This window comes from Thermobia domestica, chromosome 1, assembly GCF_964235325.1.
Source record: "Thermobia domestica chromosome 1, izTheDome1.hap1.1, whole genome shotgun sequence".
Classification (NCBI taxonomy): domain Eukaryota; kingdom Metazoa; phylum Arthropoda; class Insecta; order Zygentoma; family Lepismatidae; genus Thermobia; species Thermobia domestica.
In genome coordinates this window covers 297,916,788-297,931,619 of record NC_137454.1, presented here as the reverse complement: position 1 = coordinate 297,931,619, position 14,832 = coordinate 297,916,788, and positions in this window count along the sequence as shown.

Below are 14,832 nucleotides of genomic sequence, written 5' to 3'. Positions count from 1 at the left end.
GATCACCATCTGTATGTTCAAGGGAATTCAGAATAGTATACATTTAGGTATATAATAATCTTTGCATTACACTGTCCCTTAATTATCTTCCCCCTGACAAAATGTAAACTGACACGCCTTATCGACATTTTTTAGAATATGAAACAAAATTCTATACATAACGAATTAACATAAATAAAAATAACTGCAATATTGGCATCTCAATTATTGTGGCAGTTTTGTTCTATGATGCATAAAATAACATAATGTATTCACAGCAAGGAATATCAAGAAAACCACTAAAATGGCAGTTAGGAAAGAATGAGAAACAAGGTATGATTATGGGCCCTCAGAATCACATTCATCATCTTCTAAGGAAACGTCATCTGTATTCAAAGCAGGCAATAAAAGTAACGAAAGGACTTCATGTACTATATGTCCACCTTTGTTTTGAAGCTTGCGTCTTAAACTGACTATTAGTGAATCAGAGGATATCAAGAGTCTATAAATGAGATCTGCGTTGCTATCCACACGTGAGCTTTTTTATGTGAAGTTCTCTCGGTACATTCTACTGTATTTGTTCCATGCCTCTTGTGCTTCTTCCGAAAGTTGGCTAATCGGAAGAACACAAGAGGCAAAAACAATTTTCCCATGTCACAAAATCTTAAGCACGCTACTTGGCATGTAACGCCATGCACAATCTCGTAAGTATAAAAGTCTAGTTACTGTTGCATATTGCTTAAGATCATCTCCGTTAACAAGTTCAACATTAACACCTGTAATGTCAGCGGACAGTTCAGCATTTCTGAAAAACCTTCGTGCTGTATTACCATCATTTGTATTTCCTCCCTGTTGTGTAGGCATATCAACCAAGAGCATTTCGAAATCTTTCTTGAATACACTTTTTCCTACTGACTAATGTATTTTTTTTTCATTTCGAGACCTATTACATGCAACACTTTTACATCTAATCTATATGCAATGTGCAGTATGTATTTCATAAACCTGATTCATGAATGTAATTGTGATAAACCAAACGTCATTGCTTTCAGGTCAACTTGTTTTGCCCTGATTTAACTTTTAGGTGTGGCTCCAGGCCCGTATCCAGAGGGGGTCTAGGGGGACCCCTAAATTTTTGCTGGCCCACCTAAAATTTTCACGGTAGGCTTGCAAATGACCTATAATATGGTGATGCACTATAATATAATTGGATCGCCCCCCTAACTTCAGCCGGGCCCCTCCTACATATTTGGGCTGGCTACGGGCCTGTGTGACTCCACACAAAAACCAACATTGAGATAATGAATATGATGACAAAGCACTACATATTTTGCCATCTATCACACTGAGAATGAGGGACGTATGAACAGAAAAAAATATGTTATTTATTGTGACGCATGTAGAAGAGAGCATCTTAATTTGTTCTTCAATAGCATTTACTTCTTTGGCTACAAAATCACATGTTTCTTTTGCAAAAATAAATTTATTGGGTCGACAGTATCGAACTGAACCAGAACTTGGATTTTGCCACATGATATGCTTACTTACACTATCTTTGAAATAAGGTTGAACCATTGAAACGCTGAATCAATTTTCATCACACGCACTTTCACTTTGAAAACTTTGCTTATAGCTCATTTGTTGGGAACCACCACATCCCTACTTTACAATAAAGTAAAGATCACTACAAGTTTCCGGCACCCTCGCAAACAGTTATTGCTGTGCTACACACACTCTTTGCACTGTATGATCGACTAAGGACTGGACAGCAATTTCAGCTATAGTTTCAGTGACTGTAACATTTGGGGGATAGATAACATGCACTTTTTGCTTCTTTCACAGCGTTATAAGAGGAATATGTATTAGGAGCCAGACTATTGGTTTTCTCCCATAACATAAAGTATTGTTGAGTTGAAAGATTTGCATCTACAATGAGTGCCAGAGCTTGATCTGCAGATATACTCTTCTTTTTATTTTCCTCATTAGATACTGAATTGTGCATCTTTTTATACTGGTCCCTCGACAAGATCACGCTTCTGATAGTTTCCTCTTCGCGAAGCTTCATTTTCGCAGCAGTGAGTATCTGCTCCAAGCTATTTGATACAACGAAGTATCTGAGCTTCAATGAAATAAAGCAAAAAGGCTACTACTCACCGCAAAAAAATATGTATCAAAATTTTCTTCCACATACAACAGGTAGCGCTTTCGGAAGATGCTACTTCCATCCAGCAGTGTACAATGTCAGTGAGGAGTGTCTATTCCCGTGTGTTTTAATGTTTGACAGAATATTTGTTTTTCACATATTTTAACCATTTAACCAATTTTTTACCCTTCCTTCATGTTTTTAAATCCTTTTTGAGTCTGTAACAGGCCGAAGAAGGAAGTAGCATCTTCCGAAAGCTCTACTTGTTGCATGTAGAAGAAAATTCTGTTACATATTATTGTGGTGAGTAGTAGCCTTTTTGCTTTTTCTCATTGAATATTATCACCGCTCGCAATATTGTGATATCTCTGAGCTTCCTTTCCTTTGTTTTCTCGCAACACTCACTAAATGTCTTGGATGGCCTTCCAGAAGTAGCAGGTGGTTTGTCAATGGATGGAGAAGGTAGTAGCTTTCTAACAGTGTCTGGTAAACTTATTTTTCCACATGGCACCTCTGAAACGCCAATGGTTGCTCCTGTTACAGGACAACGCTAAGCCCACGTGGCTAGGATGAGCCGGAACACCATTCTACGCCTTGAATGGGAAACACTATTGTATCTGCCATATTCGCCGGATATTGCACCGTCCGATTATCACCTGATCCATTCCTTGGACAATCACCTTATAAGACGTCAGTTCAAATCCCTAGTAGAGGTGTAAATGCACTTGATACCTTCTTCGCTTCACAGCCCACCAAGTTCTACCGCGATGGAATCCATGGCCTTCCAGGACAGAAGGTCGTCGATGCTGATGGGGACTATTTCTGATCTTCCAGGTACGTCTTAGGTGACATATCGATGTTCGAAGGTGGTGGGTGAAAAAGCGACAGAACTTCCTCTATAGAAATGACCAAGGAAGAGGAAAGCATTGGTGTCATCCGATATTGCAGTCACTTGCCTGCCAATATTTCTTGAATTGTTTGTTGCACTAAGATGTTAGCATCATAATAAATACAGGCTTTATGAGCACATCAACTCTCAGCTTTGTTGTTTTACCTTTCTGGGCTAAGTTGTCCAGAACATTCAGTAATTCGTTGCCACTTTGTAAGTATTTCGACTCAAATATTACTCGCAAAATTTCTTTAGCAATTATCCTAATTGCGTGTACATACTGATGAATTTTCTTCGCAAGTATCATTTTACTAACACCCGCAAATACATTCTGGATGCAAATGCAACCAACAAAACTCATCAGAAGATGCATGCCTCCAAGTCTCAGCACAACGTTCTGAAGCTGTGCTGGATATGCTCACTGTATGTGTAATGCCACACTGTATTACTGCTGGGTACATCTGAATAGACTGAAATAGTGATGTCGTCATTTCCTTTCCGTTACCACAGGGGTGTACCCAAGGGGGGCCCATCGGGGCCAGGCCCCCCCAAATGGTTTCCTGGCCCCTCCAAATGACCAGCTTTTAAAACATCATAGTAAAATTATCTCGCTTCATTCATTTAAAAGTAACGAAGTTTGTTGACAATTAATAATTTATTGTAAAATAGTATGGAGAAATATTGTTTTTCCATACCGATCGAAAAATAGTATAGTATCTCTTCCTTATACCGATCGAAAAATAGGATACTTTTTTGTGACAGCAGATTACACAATTTACTGCGATTTATATTTGACAGTTTGAAGACAAACGTTTTAACGAGGTACTACAAATACAGCCATAAAACAAACGTACTAAACTGATTTGTAACTACAGTATATTTTTATATGCTTTAACAAGTGTTTTAAAAGACATAGAGGATGGAAAATTTGGTAAGAAACAATGCTTTTGTTCAATTTGGATTTCATTCGGTCTCTGTTTTATTTCTCCTCAGTGTAATAAAATAATTATGTTTTTAGTCACGAATAATATATAAATATTTTTGTCAGGAAACCGTAAAAAATTAAGTGATTTGAAAGAAAATCAATCTTGTGTAGATAGGTTCTGTATACAAGGTCTTAAATTTAAACATAAAGGTAAGCAAGAAAAGTTCTGTCGCTTTTTCACCGACCACCTTCGAACATCGATATGTCATCTAACCTGGAAGATCAAAAATAGTCCCCATCAGCATCGACGACCTTCTGAAAACGTTCTGGAAGGCCATGGAACCCATCGCGGTAGAACTTGGGCCGTGAAACGAAGAAGGTATCAGGTGCATTTTGGACTTTTACCTAGGGATTTGAACAGGCGTCCTCTAAGGTGATTGTCCAAAGAATGGAACAGGTGATAATCGGATGGTGCAATACCCGGGGAATATAGTGGTTGCAATATTGTTTCCCATCCAAGGCGGAAAATGGTGTCCTGAGTCATCCTAGCCACGTGAGACTTAGCGTTGTCGCGTAAACGAGGACCCATTTGCAATTCAGAAGTGATGGCTCCAGAGTTTTGAGTTTTTGTTGAGCACAGCTCAACTCTCACACTACACAGTTGCATTGATACTCTGACCAGCTGGTAGCAATTCCCGATGCACGATGCACCAAACACAAACAAGGACCTTCTTCTGGTAAAGTGCTGGTTTCGGCTGTTTTGAAATCGGTTCATGGGATGCTAACCAATGATGACGGCCCCGTGGAGCTTCGTATAGGACACACTTTTTATCACATGTCAACGCCCTGTCCAGAAATGGCTCCGAAACAGTAAATAAACACAGGCGACTGACGCGTTGCCTTCTGGCCCGGAGTCAAAATATGTGAGACCCATCGACCCAACTTGTAGTGCTTCACAAGTTGATGGATGTGCAGCCGAATGGTTTCTCCACACACTGAATTGTAGTCCCAGTTCCTCTTTGTACATATGTTGGTCTTCTGGCACGTGGTGTTTTCGGGTGTTTCGTCATCATCCTTAAACTTGTTAAACCATCGCTGCAATGTCCGCGTCGTCACGACACCCTCACCAAAGGCCTAGCATATCTTCTGTTCCGCTACAGCGGCGTTTGACCTCCATTTGAACTCGTTCAGCATACATGCTCTTATGACGCTCTGTGGATATCGCATGTTCCCTCTGTCTTTACGCAAGTTCACGGTTTGCCTGAATTGCCACAACCAGGTAGTATGTTGGATGTACCCACACCAACAACTGACGTTCGCCTTATCTCCACTCGCATTCAACTCACGGTGTGAGGTCCAATTGAACACAAACCTCCACGAAAAGGGACAGAACTTTCTTGGTTACCTTTATAGTTATGCACAAAAGTATAGCGTTTGGTCCCGGGATCTTGAATATAATTTATGGATAATAATAATAATAATAATAATAATAATAATAATAATAATAATAATAATAATAATAATAATAATAAGCTAAAATAGTGTTTTTAGTTTTCCAGATGGAAACCAAAATTTTCCTTTCTTTCAGGCCTCAAAACACTAGCAGCAACACCTTTTTTGGGTTTGTACATTGTAGCTGGGCCCGCCTCAAAAACGACGGGCCCCCCTACACAAACCTGCTGGCTACACCCCTGCGTTACCATGGTGATCGCCATGTTTTTTCTATACAAACGCGTGAAGTGAATGTTGTATTTTAAAGCCTACTACAAACAAGGACAACGGCTGTAAATTTATTTACAATTATAAAATATTTTAACGACTATTGAAGTTGGCAGAAAAGAGTACAGTTTTAGAATATGGAAATTCGTTTAGGAAACCGAATAAAATCAAGAAAATTCACAAAAAAAGATTAATATCTAAGGAACTTATTTCTAAAAGCGCCACATCCCTAAGTGATAAGGAAGAAATCAAATATAATTAATGTAAACGTCATTATGATGTAATCCACCTTAATAAGCAATTAAACACAATATAAACTACCTAACGTGCAGATTGACAAACTGTCGGCACAAGGAAAACTAAAAATACACCATTTTTAAAACAAAAAATCTTTCAGAACAATGTTAATTCTATTGGGGCATTTTCTTTTGTTATGTCCACTCTTGATAATGAAAGTGCACAATATTAATGTCTACAATATTACAAAAGAAAGAGAGAAAAAGCAAGACTGGAAATTTTCAATCCGGACGAGTGGGTATAGGCAGGGGCGGATTAAGGCTTTTGGGGCCCTGAAGCCGACTATTTCAAGCGGGTCCTATGTTAGGAATAATTCCAGCACAAAAATTTTCTTTGTTGCCTTCCACAGCCTCATAGGCTTATCGAAACACCGAGAACTATGCAATATTTTAATGTACACAGCAATATTTTAATGTACTCCATGCCATTAAATATGATCTTATTGCCATTATTGATTGAAGATAAGAATGCTGACGCTGTATTAGATTCTGCTTCGCAGATATCAATAATTAGAGAGGATTTAGTTTTACCTAATGCTAAGATATTGAATATCGACACACGAACAAAAGGAATTACTCAGAATTCTCTTTTGATAAACAAGTTAGCAATTGTACGTTTCAAAATTAATGGGAGAACATTTCATCATGCTTTTCGGATATTAAAAAAAATTTTCCCATGACATGTTGTTAGGGAATGATTTGTAGTATCTCAGAGAGCCCAAATTGAATTGAATAGGAACGTTTTATTGTTAAGGATATATGGTAAAATCACCTAGATTTGTTCTAAGTAATGACAGAGATGTTTCAAAGAAATTGTCACCACAAACCGATAATTTGGTTTGTAATAGAGGACCAAAATAGCTCACCCCCTCACAAAATAAGTATCGTGAAGACGCTGCGGTGAAAGAAGACTTTAATTCTAGCGATATGGCGAGCGTAGCGAGCGGGAAAAAAATAGCATGGGTCTGAAGCCTATAGTATAGTAAGTTGATTGCTATATTTAAGTATTAAAGAGAAGGATTTACAACGTTTTTACAAGTTGTAACACAGCGCGATGGAGGGTTCGCTCGAACAACGCTACGCCATAAAATTTTGCGTCAAGTTAGGTAAGAATGCTACGGAAACTTACCAGATGCTGAAAGAGGCCTACAAGCAGGAATGTTTGTCAAAATCCCAGGTCGGAAAATGGCACAAGTCGTTCAAGGAGGGTCGGGAGGAGGTCGCCGACGAGCCCCGTTCTGGACGCCCAACAACGGTCAGAACCGACGACAACGTTAACCGTGTGCGTGAAGTGTTGCGCTCAGACCAGCGTGTGAGCATTCAACAAATCGCGGACACCCTAAACATGTCAACATTTGCGGTACACGGGATAGTGACCGAGGACCTGCAAATTCAAAAGGTCTGTGCGAAGCTTGTGCCGAAGGTGTTGACGAACGAAACAAAAAGAACTTCGAGTTTTGCGCTGCAAGGAGTTGTTGGCATTGTGTGAAAGTGATCCGAGACAAATCCGTGAATCCGAGCACTTCTGCCGTAAATCTCCATATGGCTGTACCATCCATAAGTGTCCCTTACTGTACAACATAGTCTGATTCAAACGTAGAATTAAAGTTACTTTCTTCATTTCCTACTTTGCTTTCTTTATATATATATATATATATATATATATATATATATATATATATATATATATATATATATATATATATATATATATATATATATGGTACTGAAGCTATGTATGATGAGCTTTCATAGTCTTGATTTGTATCCTTGAGACTGAGGAGTTGAAGAAACCCCCAATGGAACTTCGGACGACATAGCACAAGAAAGCATTGACTCAGTTTATACAGAGACAAGAATTCAACAGAATCCATTACAATGTCCCACTCACCATCACATGAACTTCAACGGGGATCGAACGTGTATCTCCCTACGTTATCCACAGAGCCAAGAGAGAATTCGATAAAATCAAGGGAATTTTAATTTCTTGTAATACTACTTTAAGAATATAAGTATACTGATAGTAACATATTCTCAAAAAAATTGTACGAGGAGCACTCAAAAAGTTTCCAGAATGTTGTTGTAATTTTGGCATTTGTGATGCAATCACAATGAACCTTGTACAGTACAGTACTCAGTTTGCCCAGTTTAGTTATGAATTTGACATGGATGAACAGGTCATAACAGGCAGCGTACGAATAGTGTAGCTGAACGGAGGAGTATCAGGAGGAGTGCCTCTTTCTCTTCCTCTTCTTAATAATATCATCATTTTTTTTCGTAATGTCCATGTTTCTGACCCATACAATATAATACTCCACACAAAGCATTTTATGAGCCATTTTCTCAACTCTTTATTCAAGGTCCCGCAAAATAGTATTTTCGTCCTCCTAAAGGCTTCTTTCGCCATCCCTATCTTTGCTTTTATTTCACGTTCACATTTCAAATCAATAATACTAGCCAGGTATCGAAACCTAGTCTATTGTTATATTTTACTACTTACATATGGACGCACGGGATGGGTGATCGTCAACCCTAGATAGAGGAACAAGTCCTCGAACCATCCACTTCACAAAACCTCCACCAGTCATTTAGGGTACTACTTCATCCTGTCCCGCTGGGTGCTCATGTGCTTCACTTGTCTGTCCCATGGCTCTGAGTCCATGCATCTTCCAAACTACAAATCCAATTTTTCAGAAAGAGGCAATAGCAAAGTTGGCGTACAGAGAAAACAGTCCTTATCCGAGGTTTGTCTTTGTACTGTACTCGATCTCAGGTTTTAAATGTCCGGTGACATGCGCGCCACAACCTCCAACGTGGAGGATCAGTGGCAGACTGCAGTTCTGAAGAACTGGGTGATGGGGGCGCCACATCTTGACGCCAGAGGCACAGCTAAGGGACAATAACTCAGATCGAGAATACAATTTTATGAATGGGATCAGGAAATTGTTACACGTGAACCGGATTTATGGGTATCATTGTTTGATTGGACGAAGAACAGTTCTAAATTAATAAACATGTCAGTAGGTATAATTATATGTACTGGGCTGGAGATAATCCCCAAATTAGTGTTGAAAAACCGCGAATTTATCGTGTAGATATTTGGTGTGGTTTATCTTCTAGGCATTTCCATTTTGACAGTAATGTAGATGGAGGAAAAAATTAAATGAAATCTTTGAGTTTTACGTCCCACGTTATGCTGGCTAGGCTAAAAGAGACGGTGATGATGAGAAATGAGTGAAATGGTGGAATGAAGATAGTGGGAGAAAACGGGAGAACCCACGCACACGGTGCTTGTCGAGCACAAATTTCACTTGGTGCGAGTTGTTATCGAACCAGGGATCCCATGCACCAGAGGTGAACGCTCTACCACTAAGCCACTGCGGCTGGTGTAGGTGGAGGAAACAATGGTTGCTGATTCCATTATCCCTGCTGTTCTTGCGATGTACAGTAATGACCGGTATTACCAACGAGATGGCACCCTGCCACAGTATCATGGGGATCTGTGAGCATGCATAGATCAAAATATACCAGCCTAATGGATAAATACAGGAGATCAATCAAGTTTTGTGTACGCTTCCCAGTTCTACGCCGCTCGATTTTTTTCTCATGAGACACAGTAAGAGACGAAGTATACCGTAGTAAGCCACGTAAACTGGACCCAGTTTGAGACTAGGTTCAAACAGTGTGCGCAAAATCCCATTAGCCACTTCAGTGCGAAGTACGAAAGCAGTCGTGTCACGTACTCAGAAATGAATCGATACTGAAGGCCGCTATTTTGAATATTTATTTTAACCACCATTTTGGCATATTGCACGGAAAATAAATTTATTCCTCAAATGTACTGTAGCCTTACTTTCAAAAATTTAACATTGTAGGTTGGAAAATAAATTTTCTATGACAGCTCAAACTGTGTGTGCATTTTCGTTACGTACCATATAATACGAAGTGGATCATTTCGTGCGCCATATTGTACAATTGAAGTGACGTATTACAGTGAAGTGACGTATTGAAGTGACATTGACCAATAATTCAGAGATGGAATACTGGGATTATAAATTTCAAATCTGAGCATTAAAGACGGAAAAATGTGCGAGAGGGATAGTGACAGATAAAGAAGTGAACATGTATTATGCGAAACGCAATAGCAAGTAGATATTAATAGCAGTTATTAAGAGTAATAATAAAAATAATAGAACGAAGTTAGTAATTAATATTGTTATTGCCCTTCCTGCTGGTACTATGCCTAGTATGTGAGCGTTTTGTTCCCATCGTCATGGGATAGATTCCTGGTTGAAGAGCATTTAAATTTGGACATATACGGTAGTTCGGATTCCACCTTAAGCTGTAGATCTAAACAGTTCGAACTTCTGACATTTCCCACCGCATGGAATGTTTCTACTTCGCCAGTGCCCGCCATTAGTGTTACCCACGTGATGAGAAGAATCATTTTACAAGTCTCGTAGGTGACTACAACACCCAAGTATAAGATCTTCAAACACTGTTTCAATGCTCCATGATTCATAGTATAAAAACAATAAATTGATAAAATGACTGTACGAACTGAATGAAGAGCGTTTATCAACACTTAAGCTTAACCATGTCGGTCCCGGCGTACCCCATAGGGGACATAAAGTATGACGACATTATTATTGCTTTACAACTTTACCTTCGAACATCGAATATGTCACCTAAGACGTATCTGGAAGATCAAAAATAGTCCCCATCAGCATCGACGAACCTTCTGTCAACGTTCTGGAAGGCCATGGATTCCATCGCAGTAGAACTTGGTGGGTCGTGAAGCGAAGAAGTGTCAAGTGCATTTTACACTTCTACTAGGGATTTGAACTGGCGTCCTCTAAGGTGATTGTCCAGGGAATGGGACAGGTGATAATCGGACGGTGCAATGTCCGGGGAGTATGGAGGATGCAAGTATTTCCATCTAAGGCGTACAATGGTGCCCCGGGTCATCCTAGCCAAATTGGGCTTACCGTTGTCCTGTAACAAGAGGACCCCTTTGCGATTCAGAAGTGCTGGCTCCAGAGTTCTGAGTTTTTCTTGAATACGGCTCAACTGCTGACAGTATATAGTTGCATTGATGCTTTGACCAACTTGTAGCAGTTCCCGATGCATGATACCGCGAGCAGTCCACCACATACACAAGAGGACCTTCTGGTGTAGTGTTGATTTAGGCTGTTTTGGAACCGGTTCATGGGATGCTAACCAATGATGACGGCGCCGTGGAGCTTCGTACAGGACCCACTTCTCATCACATGTCAACACCCTGTCCAGAAATGGCTCCTTTCTCAGACGAGAATAAAAAAAAAACACAGATGTCTTTTCGCGCTGCGTTCTGGCCCGAAGTCAAATGTGGGACTTATCGACTCAACTTGTAATGCTTCCCAAGTTGATGGAGGTGCTGCCAAATGGTTTCTCCACTCATACTGAATTATAGTCGCAGTTCCTCACATGCATGGCTACTGTTTGCCTCAATTGCTGCCTGAAGATCTTTATTTTTTACGTATTGGTCTTCCGGCACGTGGTGCGTCTTCGAGTGTTTCGTCACCGTCCGTAAACTTGTTAAACCACCATAGTCAAGACACCCTGACTAAAGGTCTGGCATATCTTCCGTCCTGCTGAAGAGGCGTTTGACCCCAATTTGAACTCGTAGAGCATACACGCCCTTATGACGCTCTGTGGTGATCCCATGTTCACTCTGTCCTTACGCAAGTTCACGGTGTAACTGAACTGCCACAAGCAGATAGTATGTTGGATATACCCACACCAACAACTTACCTTCACCTTATCTCTATTCGCATTAAATTCACAGTGTGAGGGCCAGTTGAACCCAGACCTCCGCAAAAAGCGACAGAACTTTCTTGGTTACCTTGATAATTCCTCCATTTGTCTTCCTTTTGTTGCAGATAGATCATGAAGAAGTTTAGAAGTTTACACCGAAGAACAACTAGCATTTATCCGTTTTTTGTGTTCGGAAGATATATCAGACGCCGCAAATCATCAAAGACTTCCGGCACAATAGTCAATAGTCGCTCGTCTGTCTAACAGAGCAATGTCACGTGCACGCTCAATGTTATCATTTGTGGCCGTAGATGGTCGTCCGCTCCTTCCTCATGCATAACATGTGCGCGATCATTTTTGAATGTTTCAATCCATTCGTAGACACTTCATTGCTTCAAGACTCTGTTCCCGTATTTTGCCGAAAATCTTTCATGGATTGCGGCCCCGGATACACCTTCCGACTGCAAAAACCGGATCACTGTTCATTATTCCTCTTTGGTGCAAACTTCTAATGGAGCGGCCATGATCTATCTGCAACAGAAAGAAGACAAATGGAGGAATTAAGACCAAACGTTCATAGTATGACCACAATAGTATAACAATAAAATGCACGAGGGCAGAAGGCAGTATGAACAATATAAGAAGAGTTATGTCAAAATTACGGATAATTTTTGACTTATCCTCGTATTTTTTTACACCTCCAACCTATGCTGTGTATATGTTTGAAGTCTTGTAGGGCGCCTATGTCCCTCCTCCGTCTGTCTGCTGACAGGTATGAGAGAGAAGCTGCGAGAGATATTGAGAAGCGTTTTTTTTTTTTTTAATCGATTCAGGGTTCTAAAAATAGGTTCCATCATCTGCAGTAACCTGTTCAAACCGGAAGTAGTAAAAATTAACCATTTTCGGTTTTAACATTTATCGCCGTAGAACTGAAACGGTAACAGACAGCAACAAGCAATGTTTTGGAATCGATTCAGCGTCTCAAGAGAACATACCATTACCACCATTTTAATACTCCTCCGAAGCCAGAAGTGGTATAGAAACTTACTAATAGCCCCCATTTTCAATATTGAGTTCCATATAGTAAAAACAGCAAGAAAAATCATGATCAGTTTATTAGCAATTGATTCAGCATCCCAAGAATAGGTTCCATCTCTTTCATTAACCGTCTACTCAAACCGAATATGGTACAAATCAACCGTCTCAGGTTTCAATATTAATCGCTATGGAACAAAACGGTAATAGAAAGCGACACTGTTTTTTTTTTTTTTTTTTTTTTTTTTTTAATCGATTCATCCTATCAAGAAAACGTAACATCACCACCTGAAACTTTCCCAAAACCGGAAGTGGCTGAAATTTACAAGTACTTCCAGTTTTAATGCTTATTTCCATCCATAGAGCGAAAACGGCAAGAGATCAAAAGGCAGTTTTTGCAATTGATTCCGTGTCCCAAGAATAGGATTCATCATTTCCTCTGTCAACCCTCTATTCATAGCAAAAATGGTAGAAATCAACCGTTTCTGCTTTCGACGTTGATCGCCATAGAACAAAAACTGACATAGATAGTAACAAGCTGTTTTCTTGTAATCGATTAGCGTCTGAAAGAAACATACTATCACTATCATACTATCGCTAGTCTACCAAAACTAAAAATAATTGAAATTTATTATTACTTCCGGTTTCAACACGTATTTCCATATATCAAAAACTGTAATGAGATATCGAAAAGTGGTTTTCTGGCATCAGCGTCAAAAGATTGAGTTTTGTCTCGACTCTTTACTATCTGTTCGATCTGGAAGTATTGAAAATCTGTTCAATCCGGTTTCAACACTGGTCGCATAATGGATTAAACGGCAATAGATAGCGACAGTTTAGATGTAACAGCAAGATGATGTTTTACTTCTGATTTGGTTCATCTATTACAACCGGAAGTGAAAGACTTCAGTTAGCGCTCCCAGTTTCGTTAATGATCTTCATAGAGCAAACAACTTAAAAGATAGAGCGTAATTGCTTTTAGATATGGATTCAACGTCCAAGGAACAGGTTCTGTCTTTGATCTTATTCCTCTACTGCAGCCAGAAGTTATAGCTGTATTACTACAAGTTTGAACATAGAACTCACATAGTTTGGAAGTCTATTGTAGTTTCACTCACTCTCCCATTTGTGTTTCATATTCTTATTACACTGTTCGTTTGCACTAAGTATTACACAAACTTAATAACCACCCTCCCCCCACAAAAACTAGCTTGAGTCCCAATTTGCACCCATGGCTACATACAGGCAGGGGCGGATCTAGGACCGACTTCTGGGAGGGCGGTGGGTTGTCATACTGCTACTTTAAGGGCTCCAAACTTTGGGGTGGGTTTTATTTATATATATAAAAGAAGAAAGTTTCCTCTCTTTTTTTGGGGGGGGGCGATCGCGCAGATCGTCTTCCCTGGATCCGCCCCTGCATCCAGGAATGTCATTTGGGAAGGGTAGGGACAACGGTTGCCCCGATCGTCCCCCTGGATCCGCCCCTGCATCCAGGAATGCCATTTGTGAAGGATAGGGACAAATTTTAACCCCCCTTGAGTTTGAGAAACACATACTTGTTTAGAAAAATTGTATACTAATACAGAAATTAAAAAAAAAAAACGCGAAACCGTTATGTTGGTAGACAACCTTGCTTTCCCTGGTAAAATATGAAATTACGCTATTGGACCCTCCTATAACTAATACAAATAGTTACGTCTTCTTGAATTTATTTGGGGTCGAATGTATAATGGGCTGTCAGTTCTCGTGTAGTTGAGTGCAGAAGAGTTCCGTAGTACAATTTCGTGAAGATGAGTATATATTGTAATAGACGTCCAATACAGCTGATCAGCTATCTCCAAGTAGCTTGCGTTGTGGCCTCGCGTAGCGCAGTCGCTAACACTCTCGCGTTCGGTGTGAGCGGTCCCGGGTTCGATTCCCGGTGGGGGCTAGGAATAAGCACGAGGCGAGCTAAAACTTGACTCGACTCGAAACTCGAAGCGAATTCGAGTCGAGTCAAAGGTAATTTTCTCGAGTCGAGATCCAAGCCGAGTCACTGTTTTGAGGTCGA